We start from the raw sequence: 11,113 nt of genomic DNA, 5'->3' as shown, positions 1-11,113 counted from the left end.
AGCAGTGCACACTATCTGAGAATTCACAAGTCTGCAGTCAGTGTCATGTCGGATCAGAAAAGCCCTTTAAGAGCTTGTCTAATCTTGTTTCATCAGGAGCACACTGCTCCTCTGTCTTGCTGGCTACCTCCTTGCTGGGGGCAGTGCTCTCCTGAAGATGGACAGTTTCAACCAGCGGCATGGTCGCGCCGCTGGTCTGAACTATGCACTTTCCTCTGCTGTCGGCAGAGACCACTTTGACTTTGCAGCGTCGGAGGAGCACAGACGTACTGAATCCAGGGATCCGGCCAACTTCAGAGCTGCACTTGCAAGCTGTATAGCAAACTGCTTTCCTTGCCTAGGAGACTGGCCACCACTGATAGACAGCAGCAGTGGCCGGTAACCTAGGCACCGAACATTTCTGTTTCTGTAGTCTCTCACCAGTACCTGTATATATTTCTTAGATGGGTGTGAACAGCTTTACATATAAGATGCCTGATCTCCCTGAAACGTTTCCTGAGCTGTCAGATTTGAGGTTTGTATTTTTACAACTAAAATAAAAAATAAAAAGTTTAATTTTTATTTGTCAAAAAAAAAATTCTGAATTCTATATTAGTTCTAATGATAAAATGACATCCATCCTAGTATTCTCCAGGGCCACCGCTATAGATAAGTCTGTGGGGGCTTATTCTGCACACTGGCTTCTCTGTACCCTGTTGTAACATTTCCATGAAAGTCTTGGACGCACGTTTCTCTTTTTTTCTACTTCAGCGTGTCACAGCTCACCGATATGATGGAGCAAGAGGATGTTCTTCTGGAGCAGTTTGTAAATCTTCCACAACTAAAACCGACTATATCTGATAAAGAGGAGCTAGTGAAAAATATCGAGGAGCTGGCAAGTACGATTTGGTGGATGGTAGTTGAATACGGTTTTGAGGAATGAAGAGTTTTTCTGGTTCTTGGGAAAAAAAATATAGATAGATAGATATACAGTACAGACCAAAAGTTTGGACACACCTACTCATTTAAAGATTTTTCTGTATTTTCATAACTATGAAAATTGTACATTCACACTGAAGGCATCAAAACTATGAATTAACACATGTGGAATTATATAGTTAACAAAAAAGTGCGAAACAACTGAAAATATGTCTTATATTCTAGGTTCTTCAAAGTAGCCACCTTTTGCTTTCATGACTGCTTTGAACACTCTTGGCATTCTCTTGATGAGCTTCAAGAGGTAGTCACCGGAAATGGTCTTCCAGGCCCATTTCAAGTTTGCCAATGACCATCTGGCATGGGAGAAGGTCTTGTGGTCAGATGAGACCAAAATAGAACTTTTTGGTATCAACTCCACTCGCCGTGAGCAAGAAGGAGGATGAGTACAACCCCAAGAACACTGTCCCAACCGTGAAGCATGGTGAGGAAAATGTCATACTTTGGGGGTGCTTTTCTGCAAAGGGGATAGGATGACTGCACCATATTGAAGGGAGGATGGATGGGGTCATGTATCGCGAGATTTTGTCCAACAACTTCTATCCCTCAGTAAGAGCATTGAAGATGGGACGTGCCTGGGTCTTCCACCATGACAATGACCCGAAACACATAGCCAAGGAAACTAAGGAGTGTCTCTGTTAGAAGCATTTCAAGGTCCTGGAGTAGCCTAACCAGTCTCCAGACCTGAACCCAGTAGAAAATCTTTAGAGGGAGCTGAAACTCCAATGTTGCCCAGCGACAGCCCCGAAACCTGAAAGATCTGGAGAAGATCTGTATGGAGGAGTGGTCCAAAGTCCCTGCTGCGGTGTGTGCAAACTTGGTCAAGAACTACAGGAAACTTCTGACCTCTGTAATTGCAAACAAAGGTTTCTGTACCAAATATTACGTTCTGTTTTTCTATTGTATCACATACTTATTTCAATCAATAAAATGCTAATTAATTATGTAAAAATCATACAATGTTATTTTCTGGATTCTTCTTCTGTCTCTCACAGTTGAAGTATACCTGCGATAAAAAAAGAAATACAGACCTCTCCATTCTTTGTAGGTGGGAAAACTTGCAATATCGGCAGTGTATCAAATACTTATTTTCCCCACTGGATATACACAGCGGGTGAAATACTCACACTTCACCAATTTTCTAAGTAACTATGTTACTAAAGGTGCTATAGGCATGAAATTCTCCCCAGATATCAGTAACAGACCATCCAATCCACATAGGCAAAGAAATCAAACAATAGATGTCCATAGATTAAGTTATGTGTAATAATGAGAAATTACACGGGGAAAAAGTATTGACTATGCTTACTGAAATGTATTTAATACTTCGTACACAAGCCTTTGTTGGTGATGACAGCTTCAAGATTCATCCTGTATGGAGAAACTAGTCGCATGCATTGCTCAGGTGTGATTTTGTCCCATTCTTCCACACAAACACGCTACAAATCCTGAAGATCCCTTGGGCTCCTTCTATGAACTCTGAGCTTCAGTTCCTTCTATAAATATTCTGTTGGATTCAGGTCAGGTGATTGGGTGGGCCATTTTAGCAGCTTTAATTATCTCTCTCTGAAAACAATTGAGCGTTTCCTTGGCTGTGTGTTTGGGATCATTGTCTTGCTGAAATGTCCACCCTTGTTTCATCATCATCCTGGTAGATTGCAGCCGATTTTTATCAAGAATGTCTCGTACATTTATCCATTCCTCCTTCCTTCATTAATATGAAGATTGCCGTATGCTGAAAAACAGCCACATTCCATGATGTTCCCACCTCCAAACTTCACTGTTAGTATGGTGTTTTGGGGGTGATATGCAGTGTCTTTTGGCCTCCAAACATGGTGTGTATTATGACATCCAAAGAGCTCAATTTTGGTCTCATCTGACCAGACTATATTCTCCCAGTATTTCACAGGCTTGTCTAAATATTGTTGAGCAAACGTTAAACACGCGTCAACATGCTTTTTGTTCAGCAATGGAGTCTTGCGTGCTAAGCGTGCATACAGACCATGGAGGTTGAGTGCATCACTTATAGTTTTCTTTGAAACAATTGCTGATTCCTGGTCTTTCTGTAACTCTCCACAGGTGGTCCTTGGTCATGGACAACTCTTTTGATAATTAACTTCACTCCTCTGTTTGAAATCTTGCGGGGAGCACCTGGTCGTGGCCGGTTTATTATGAAATTATGTTCTTTACATTTCTGGATTATGGCCCCAGCAGTGCTCACTGGAGCCTTCAGTAATTTAGAAATTCTTCTGTAACCAATACCGTCAGTATGTTTTGCAACAATTAGGTTGCGGAGGTCTTGTGACCGCTCACTGGTTTTACCCATCATGAGATGTTTCTTGTGTGACATCTTGCTAACGAGACACCTTTTTATAGGCCATCAGTTGAACCACCTAATATTATTTTTTACTAAGTGGCAGGATGGGTTTCTAATTACTGAGAGATTTCAGCTGGTGTCATGACTTTCCATGGCTTTTTGCCTCTCTCTCTCTTCATGTGTTCAGTACCTTTTTCCTGTGTCATTTCTCATTATTACACATAATTCATGGACATCTATGATTTGATTTCTTTGCCTGTGTGGACTGGATGGGTTGTTACCGACATCTGGTGAGAATTTCATGTCAATAGCACCTTTAGTAATATATTTACTTAGACAATTGGTGACATGTTCAATACTTATTTCATCCTCTGTATGTGTATATTAATATAGAATTTTTTTTAATTTTTTTAATCCAGAAAAGAATCTTCAAATTGAGCCAATTCTGGAGTCAAAGCGACAAGCATTATTAGATAAGGTAAGCCACTGTGGATGGGGCTGACATGGCAGGCGCAGTCTTTACGGTAGGTTTGGTTCATTTGTGGATTGTGCTGAGGAATTCTGACGATCTCACCCTTGCTATATTGAAGTTGGTGAAATTCACATTGATAATCTGCTGTATTTTCACCCCACAATGACATGCCGGGATTTGGAACATCTTTGGCGTTCTCATTTTTCTATATGGGCAATCTTTACAGTTTGCGGATGAGATTTGTAAAGTCTCATCCACTTACCTTATAAACCTGCTCTGATCTGGCCGTAAAAGCTGCAGCAAATGCGGCCGGCGTGAATTCATCCTCATTTCCTTGTGTTTTTCTTCTCTTCCAGTATGAGCTTCTGACTCAAATGAAAACCAGCAAAGACAGCATGAGCTGAGCGAGGTAATGTGGCGGATACGGGGCTAGAGAAGATGGCGCCTGCGGGACAGTGATATCACCTCTTGTGAATGGTGGATTCTATTCTATATTGATTGTTACCTTTCATTATTATCCTGTCTGTGATGATCATGAGACTGATGCAAAGCCTTGTGAACAGAATAAGAAGTTTGAGTCTAGTATTAGGATTAATGGCCAGTTTGCATTTTTTTTTTATCTAGATTGTGTTATGGAAAATCGAAAAAAAACTCAGTAGTTAAAAATAACATGTAAAGAGAAGCTGTCAGCTTTCTCATGCCTCCCGAAGCGCCACCATGGATTTATTCATCTTTTTGTACCCTGTGTAAAGAGCCCATTAATAGTGGCTTACTGATTTCTAACATTTTTATAACTGCGGCCGTGATAATAAGTAGGTGAATATTTGTGGGGGCATTGCAACGCGCCCCACCACTAGTCACCCTCTAATTAGCAAATTGCCACCACAATTATAAAATAGATTTTCGCCAAATGCAGAAATCAGAAAGCCACTAAAAGGGGTTTGTTAGGACGGGTATAAAGTGAGAAATAAATACATGGTGACGGTTTGTGATCTCGGGGGAGCTGACAGGTTACCTTTAACATAAAGTCCTGGTCATTTTCTGATGACACATTCCCTTTAATTGCAGAACTGTGCTGTCAGTAGATCTCTTTGATAAGTTAAAGGGTAATAAAAGCCCTTTATGTGTCCTGTGGAAACTGGACTTCTAATCTGCAGAAAGCCGCTGAAGCCACAAATTACATTATTGTTCAGTAGAACAAAGGGAACGTTCTGAAAGGTTTACAGTGCGGGGGGATATGGACGGCGTGCACTGTAAGGGGGCCATGCAAGAATTGGCTGAATATTGAAATATTAGTATATGTATGATGTCGCTACTAGTGATGTGCATATCGGTTGCAGCCGCAGCAGCTGCATGTGTCGCGGCTGTTACACAGCTGTGACACATGCAGAGACTGGCTAACAAACAGGCAATCCCTGCATGTGTCACAGCTGTGTAACAGCCGCGATACATGCAGCCGCCCCGGCTGCAACGGAAATGCTGAACACGACGAAACTACTCAGCAAGTACCCGAGTGTGCTCGTTTAAAGGGTTAAACGAGCACGCTCGCTCATCACTAGTCGCTACATGTTCCCAGATTGCCACTATAGTCCTATACAATGTTTTCAGCATCATCTCGCCCAGTTTTCCATATAATACACATTTTTATATCAGCTGATCTTTTCTACTAGACAGACGATAGGTCCAATTGTCCAGACTTGTATTTAATCCTGATGATTAGTACTGTGAGGTTATAGCGTGTGAATGGTACATGACCAGATGCTTTCACAGCAGCCAACCAGAGCTTGGCTTTCATTTTTTAGGAACAGTTTGAGGAATGAAAGCTGCATTATGATTGGCTGCAATGGACGATCTGTAAATGAGCCCCATTTGCTGGGGAAACCTACTGCCGCTAGTAAAATAGGTGAGTCCCTGTGCCATATGGGATGAGGTGTAACGTCCTGCTCCTTCCCCCCTCGCAGAGCTGCGGTCTCAGCGCACTACAGGCCAGGTTAAAAGTCGCTGCCCACCAAGCTGAAGAGGAGGCTGACAATTTTGCTGAAAATTTCCTTGAGGGAAAAACAGAAATAGATGATTTTTTAACTCTGTTCATGGAAAAGAGAAGAGTAAGTGCTGTGGTATTGGTTTAATAGTGGTGCACCTTATACTGGGGAATTGCATGAATAGCAGTTCCCTAAGATATGTCTGTATACAGGGAATTGCTGCCATTAATGCTTCAGTATCTGGGCTGGTCAGCCTTGGATCCATAGAGCGAATGTTATCTGCGGTCTGGATCTGGTGGAGCAGCGGACACGGCTTGTACCGATGAGCGGGAAGCCATGGCCTCCACATTGTATGTCCTCCTAGAGAGGAAAGAAGAGGTTAATCCAGCTCCCCTGCTGATTGTGCATACTCCCCCCAGCAGGGCAAAATGGCTACAAGAGGGGTGCACCCAGCACCAGGGCCGAAGAAAATCATTGTAAAAACCATTTATTGAAAAAAATGTTACAAAGAATTCATCTAATAAAAAAAGCATTTCTCCGAGGCATGCACGACTGCCGCGCTTCACACCATGTGTTCTCCTAGTATGTTCTAGCTCTCCAGCGCTAGGTGGGGGGAAATAATGAAGGTATAGGGTATCCGGTGCCTCTCCACATCAGCACAATGGTGATGTCAGAAGCCTCAGGGTTAATGCGGCTGAGAAAGTTCCTCCACCCAAGAGAGGAGGCGATGGATCACGTAGTAGAAAACATAGAGGCGTCATGGCTCCTCACATTAAAGATCAGAGAACCAGATGGCATGCATGCTGGAACTGATTTAATGGATATTCACTAAATAAAGAATTGATTGGAGAAACAAATGTCTATATATTCAGTTCAGAGAACTAATGATCTGTCTACATCATATCCTATACCTTCATTATTTAACCACGACCTAGCGCTGGAGAACTACGCCATACTAGGATTAAGAGCGCAGAGTCTGAAGTGCGTCGGTTTTAAAAACTTTTCAATAAATGGTTGTTTTTACAATGATTTTCTTCCGATCTGGTGCTGGATACAGCCCTCTTGTATTGTATGTCCTCCTGTGTTATCTCAGTATGACTGGCAGTCACTGATGCACCTATAGTGCACCTATACAACGACGGCACGAAGAAGCCTAGGAAAGACAAAGATAGTGACTGACACCGGCTACATGGCCCAAGGTGGCATTGTAATTGCTCTCTAGATCATATTGTGCATCTGTGCAGAGCCGAGTCCTGTCATGTTTCACTTATGTCTCTAGAAGCCATTCACATCACTGACGATTTGTCTCCTATCTCTCAGTGCTGCCACAGTAGAGAAGCTGCAACAGTCCATATCCCTGCACAGCCAGGACCATGCACCGCTATAGGTGCGATAATATACCGCCATGTTGTCTGCATGTTCATATACACCATCCATACTATGCACCGCTATAGGTACGATAATATACCGCCATCTTGTCTGCATGTTCATATACACCATCCATACCATGCACCCGCTATAGGTACGATAATATACCGCCATGTTGTCTGCATGTTCCTATACACCATCCATACCATGCACCCGCTATAGGTACGATAATATACCGCCATGTTGTCTGCATGTTCATATACACCATCCATACTATGCACCGCTATAGGTACGATAATATACCGCCATGTTGTCTGCATGTACATATACACCATCCATACTATGCACCGCTATAGGTACGATAATATACCGCCATGTTGTCTGCATGTTTATATACACCATCCAAGCTATGCACCGCTATAGGTACGATAATATACCGCCATGTTGTCTGCATGTTCATATACACCATCCATACCATGCACCCGCTATAGGTACGATAATATACCGCCATGTTGTCTGTATGTTCATATACACCATCCATACCATGCACCGCTATAGGTACGATAATATACCGCCATGTTGTCTGCATGTTCCTATACACCATCCATACCATGCACCCGCTATAGGTACGATAATATACCGCCATGTTGTCTGCATGTTCATATACACCATCCATACTGTGCACCGCTATAGCTACGATAATATACCGCCATGTTGTCTGCATGTTCATATACACCATCCATACTATGCACCGCTATAGCTGCGATAATATACCGCCATGTTGTCTGCATGTTCATATACACCATCCATACTATGCACCGCTATAGGTACGATAATATACCGCCATGTTGTCTGCATGTTCATATACACCATCCATACCATGCACCGCTATAGGTATAGTAATATACCGCCATGTTGTCTGCATGTTCATATACACCATCCATACTATGCACCGCTATAGGTACGATAATATACCGCCATGTTCTCTGCATGTTCATATACACCATCCATACTATGCACCGCTATAGGTATAATAATATACCGCCATGTTGTCTGCATGTTCATATACACCATCCATACTATGCACCACTATAGGTACGATAATATACCGCCATCTTGTCTGCATGTTTATATACACCATCCATACCATACCATGCACCGCTATAGGTACGATAATATACCGCCATGTTCTCTGCATGTTCATATACACCATCCATACTATGCACCGCTATAGGTATAATAATATACCGCCATGTTGTCTGCATGTTCATATACACCATCCATACTATGCACCACTATAGGTACGATAATATACCGCCATGTTGTCTGCATGTTCATATACACCATCCATACTGTGCACCGCTATAGGTACGATAATATACCGCCATGTTGTCTGCATGTTCATATACACGATCCATACTATGCACCACTATAGGTACGATAATATAACACCATCTTGTCTGCATGTTTATATACACCATCCATACCATACCATGCACCGCTATAGCTACGATAATATACCGCCATCTTGTCTGCATGTTTATATACACCATCCATACCATACCATGCACCGCTATAGCTACGATAATATACCGCCATCTTGTCTGCATGTTTATATACACCATCCATACCATGCACCGCTATAGGTATGATAATATACCGCCATGTTGTCTGCATGTTTATATACACCATCCATACCATGTACCGCTATAGGTACGATAATATACCGCCATCTTGTCTGCATGTTTATATACACCATCCATACCATGCACCGCTATAGGTACGATAATATACCGCCATCTTGTCTGCATGTTTATATACACCATCCATACCATGCACCGCTATAGGTATGATAATATACCGCCATCTTGTCTGCATGTTTATATACACCTTCCATATCATGCTCCGCTATAATTACATTAATGTATTTGGTGAAATATAAAGTAGGTTGTATTGAGCTGTGATGCGACTCCCATTTTAAGTCTCTTTTTATAACTAAAGGTATCAATCGCTCTATAATAATAAACTTTGGGCCCAATCCATTTTCTCATTTGCACATTTTTGTGTGGTTTTCTGTGTTTTTGGCTGTTTCTCATTTCGGCCTTATACGGTTTTAATTTGCCCCTTTTGTAAAGTCTATTTTATGTCTTCTCCTGGGTTTATTTAAAATGTCGCAAAGTCTTTACAGAAATGTAAAAAAAAGGAGCATGGAGCGCACCTCCAAAACTCATCCATTTGATGTAATGATCAGACTGTATGAAGCCCACTGCCACGTCACGGCAAACCTCATAGTGGATCCTAACATTTCCTGCCTGAACGGGAGCGGAGCCGTGCGCCACCCACCGCCGCAGCGACAATGCACCAGCAGGGCGGGCAGCCCGGTGCCTCACAGCACCCATGCTGCCAGACCGAGTCCCCATGACTCCAGGCCACGCCGCCCCACAAGCACAAAACCACAGCAACAATGGCCGACACACTGCACCAACACCACATGAAAGGAGCAAAAACCACTCACCTTCCTCAAGCTCTCAAGTGAGAGCAAAAATAGCCTAGACCCTTCTGCAGAAATGTACTAGGCCCCCACCCCAAATTATTCTATAGGCGGCTGTCATTTTTACTCCGTTTTTTTTGCGACATTGCAGTCGAACATATGAGACTTGTGCTAAATCCACCCAAATTCATGAAACCACACGCACAATTTATAAGAATCAGGCGCAAAAATATGTAGGAATACTAAAAGACATAAAAAGAAAAGTGACTTAAAACCACATTACAAATCGGGCCCTTTTTTCCCCTTTTTTGGCTCTGATCCCCATACAACCAGCGATGTTCAGGTACATGGACATGGTGCTTTCTACAAAGTGATGTGAATGCTCAGTAACTTCACAGAAGTGACATGGAATACTTGTATACTCGTACATCTAGTGTATTCTACAGAAGAAAACCACATGCATGACACCAGAAAGAAAAGGGCAGAAAACTTTTTTTTTAAGGTTTATTTTTTATTAACATAACCCAGATTTTCCAGCTTTAGGCTCTAGTAAAGCATTGGATCAGACATTCTGGATGGATCTACACCCCTTACCAATCACTCCATAGAACTTGATGGACATGTCTTTTTCTCAATCATACTAAGGCTGTGAGTACAAGGAGTCTTTTTGACGCTTTCAAAGCAGAAACTGAACCTCCAAGTTTTTGAGAAGTTTTACATTTTTGAGGTGAGTTTCCACTCCGTTTCTGCTCCAAAGACTCCTCAGAATCTCAGTGTGCACAAACCCCAACTATGTCCTGTAATTTCTGAAAGGTTTTAAAGACTTACTAATATGACAAACTGCCGGATACATGCAATAAACCTGCTAAGGGGCCAATCACAATGGGCCAGTAAAACTGCTAGCCGCACAGGCCCTGCGCAGACATTCGGCAGAGACAAGTGGTCTCATGCCATACCTCCATCTCACTTAAAGAAGCCCCCCATGAGGATTCTTTATACTAAAGCTGCTTATATGTGTATGTAGTGTGGTGTGTGTTACTATACTGATCTACTGCCACATTCTTCAGGAGAAGGAGGTAGATGACTATATTAATACACTACACTCACACTACACTACACTACACTACACTACACTACATTACACTACACTCACTACACTACACTACACTCACACTACACTACACTACACTCACACTACACTACACTACACTACACTACACTCACTACACTACACTACACTCACACTACACTACACTACACTACACTACACTCACTACACTACACTACACCTACACTACACTACACTACACTCACTACACTACACTACACTCACACTACACTACACTACACTACACTACACTACACTCACTACACTACACTACACTCACACTACACTACACTACACTCACACTACACTACATTACACTACACTACACTACACTACACTACACTACACTACACTACACTACACTACACACACATAAACACACACACTCACACTACACTAC

General features: G+C 42.3%; 1 long non-coding RNA gene across 1 annotated transcript; it reads left to right on the top strand.

Moving 5' to 3' along the window:
* The first annotated feature begins 784 nt into the window (after window positions 1-784).
* On the top strand, window positions 785-4,358 carry LOC141192460 (uncharacterized). The gene is made up of 3 exons (XR_012265879.1): window positions 785-878; window positions 3,712-3,770; window positions 4,121-4,358. It is a non-coding gene; the product is annotated as an uncharacterized lncRNA (long non-coding RNA).
* The last annotated feature ends 6,755 nt before the right edge of the window (window positions 4,359-11,113 follow it).

Source organism: Phyllobates terribilis, unplaced genomic scaffold (assembly GCF_046119375.1).
Source record: "Phyllobates terribilis strain yellow unplaced genomic scaffold, ASM4611937v1 Scaffold_61__1_contigs__length_8056638, whole genome shotgun sequence".
Lineage (NCBI taxonomy): Eukaryota > Metazoa > Chordata > Amphibia > Anura > Dendrobatidae > Phyllobates > Phyllobates terribilis.
Note: the sequence above shows the minus strand (reverse complement) of the source record. Positions and strands in the feature narration are given on the sequence as shown.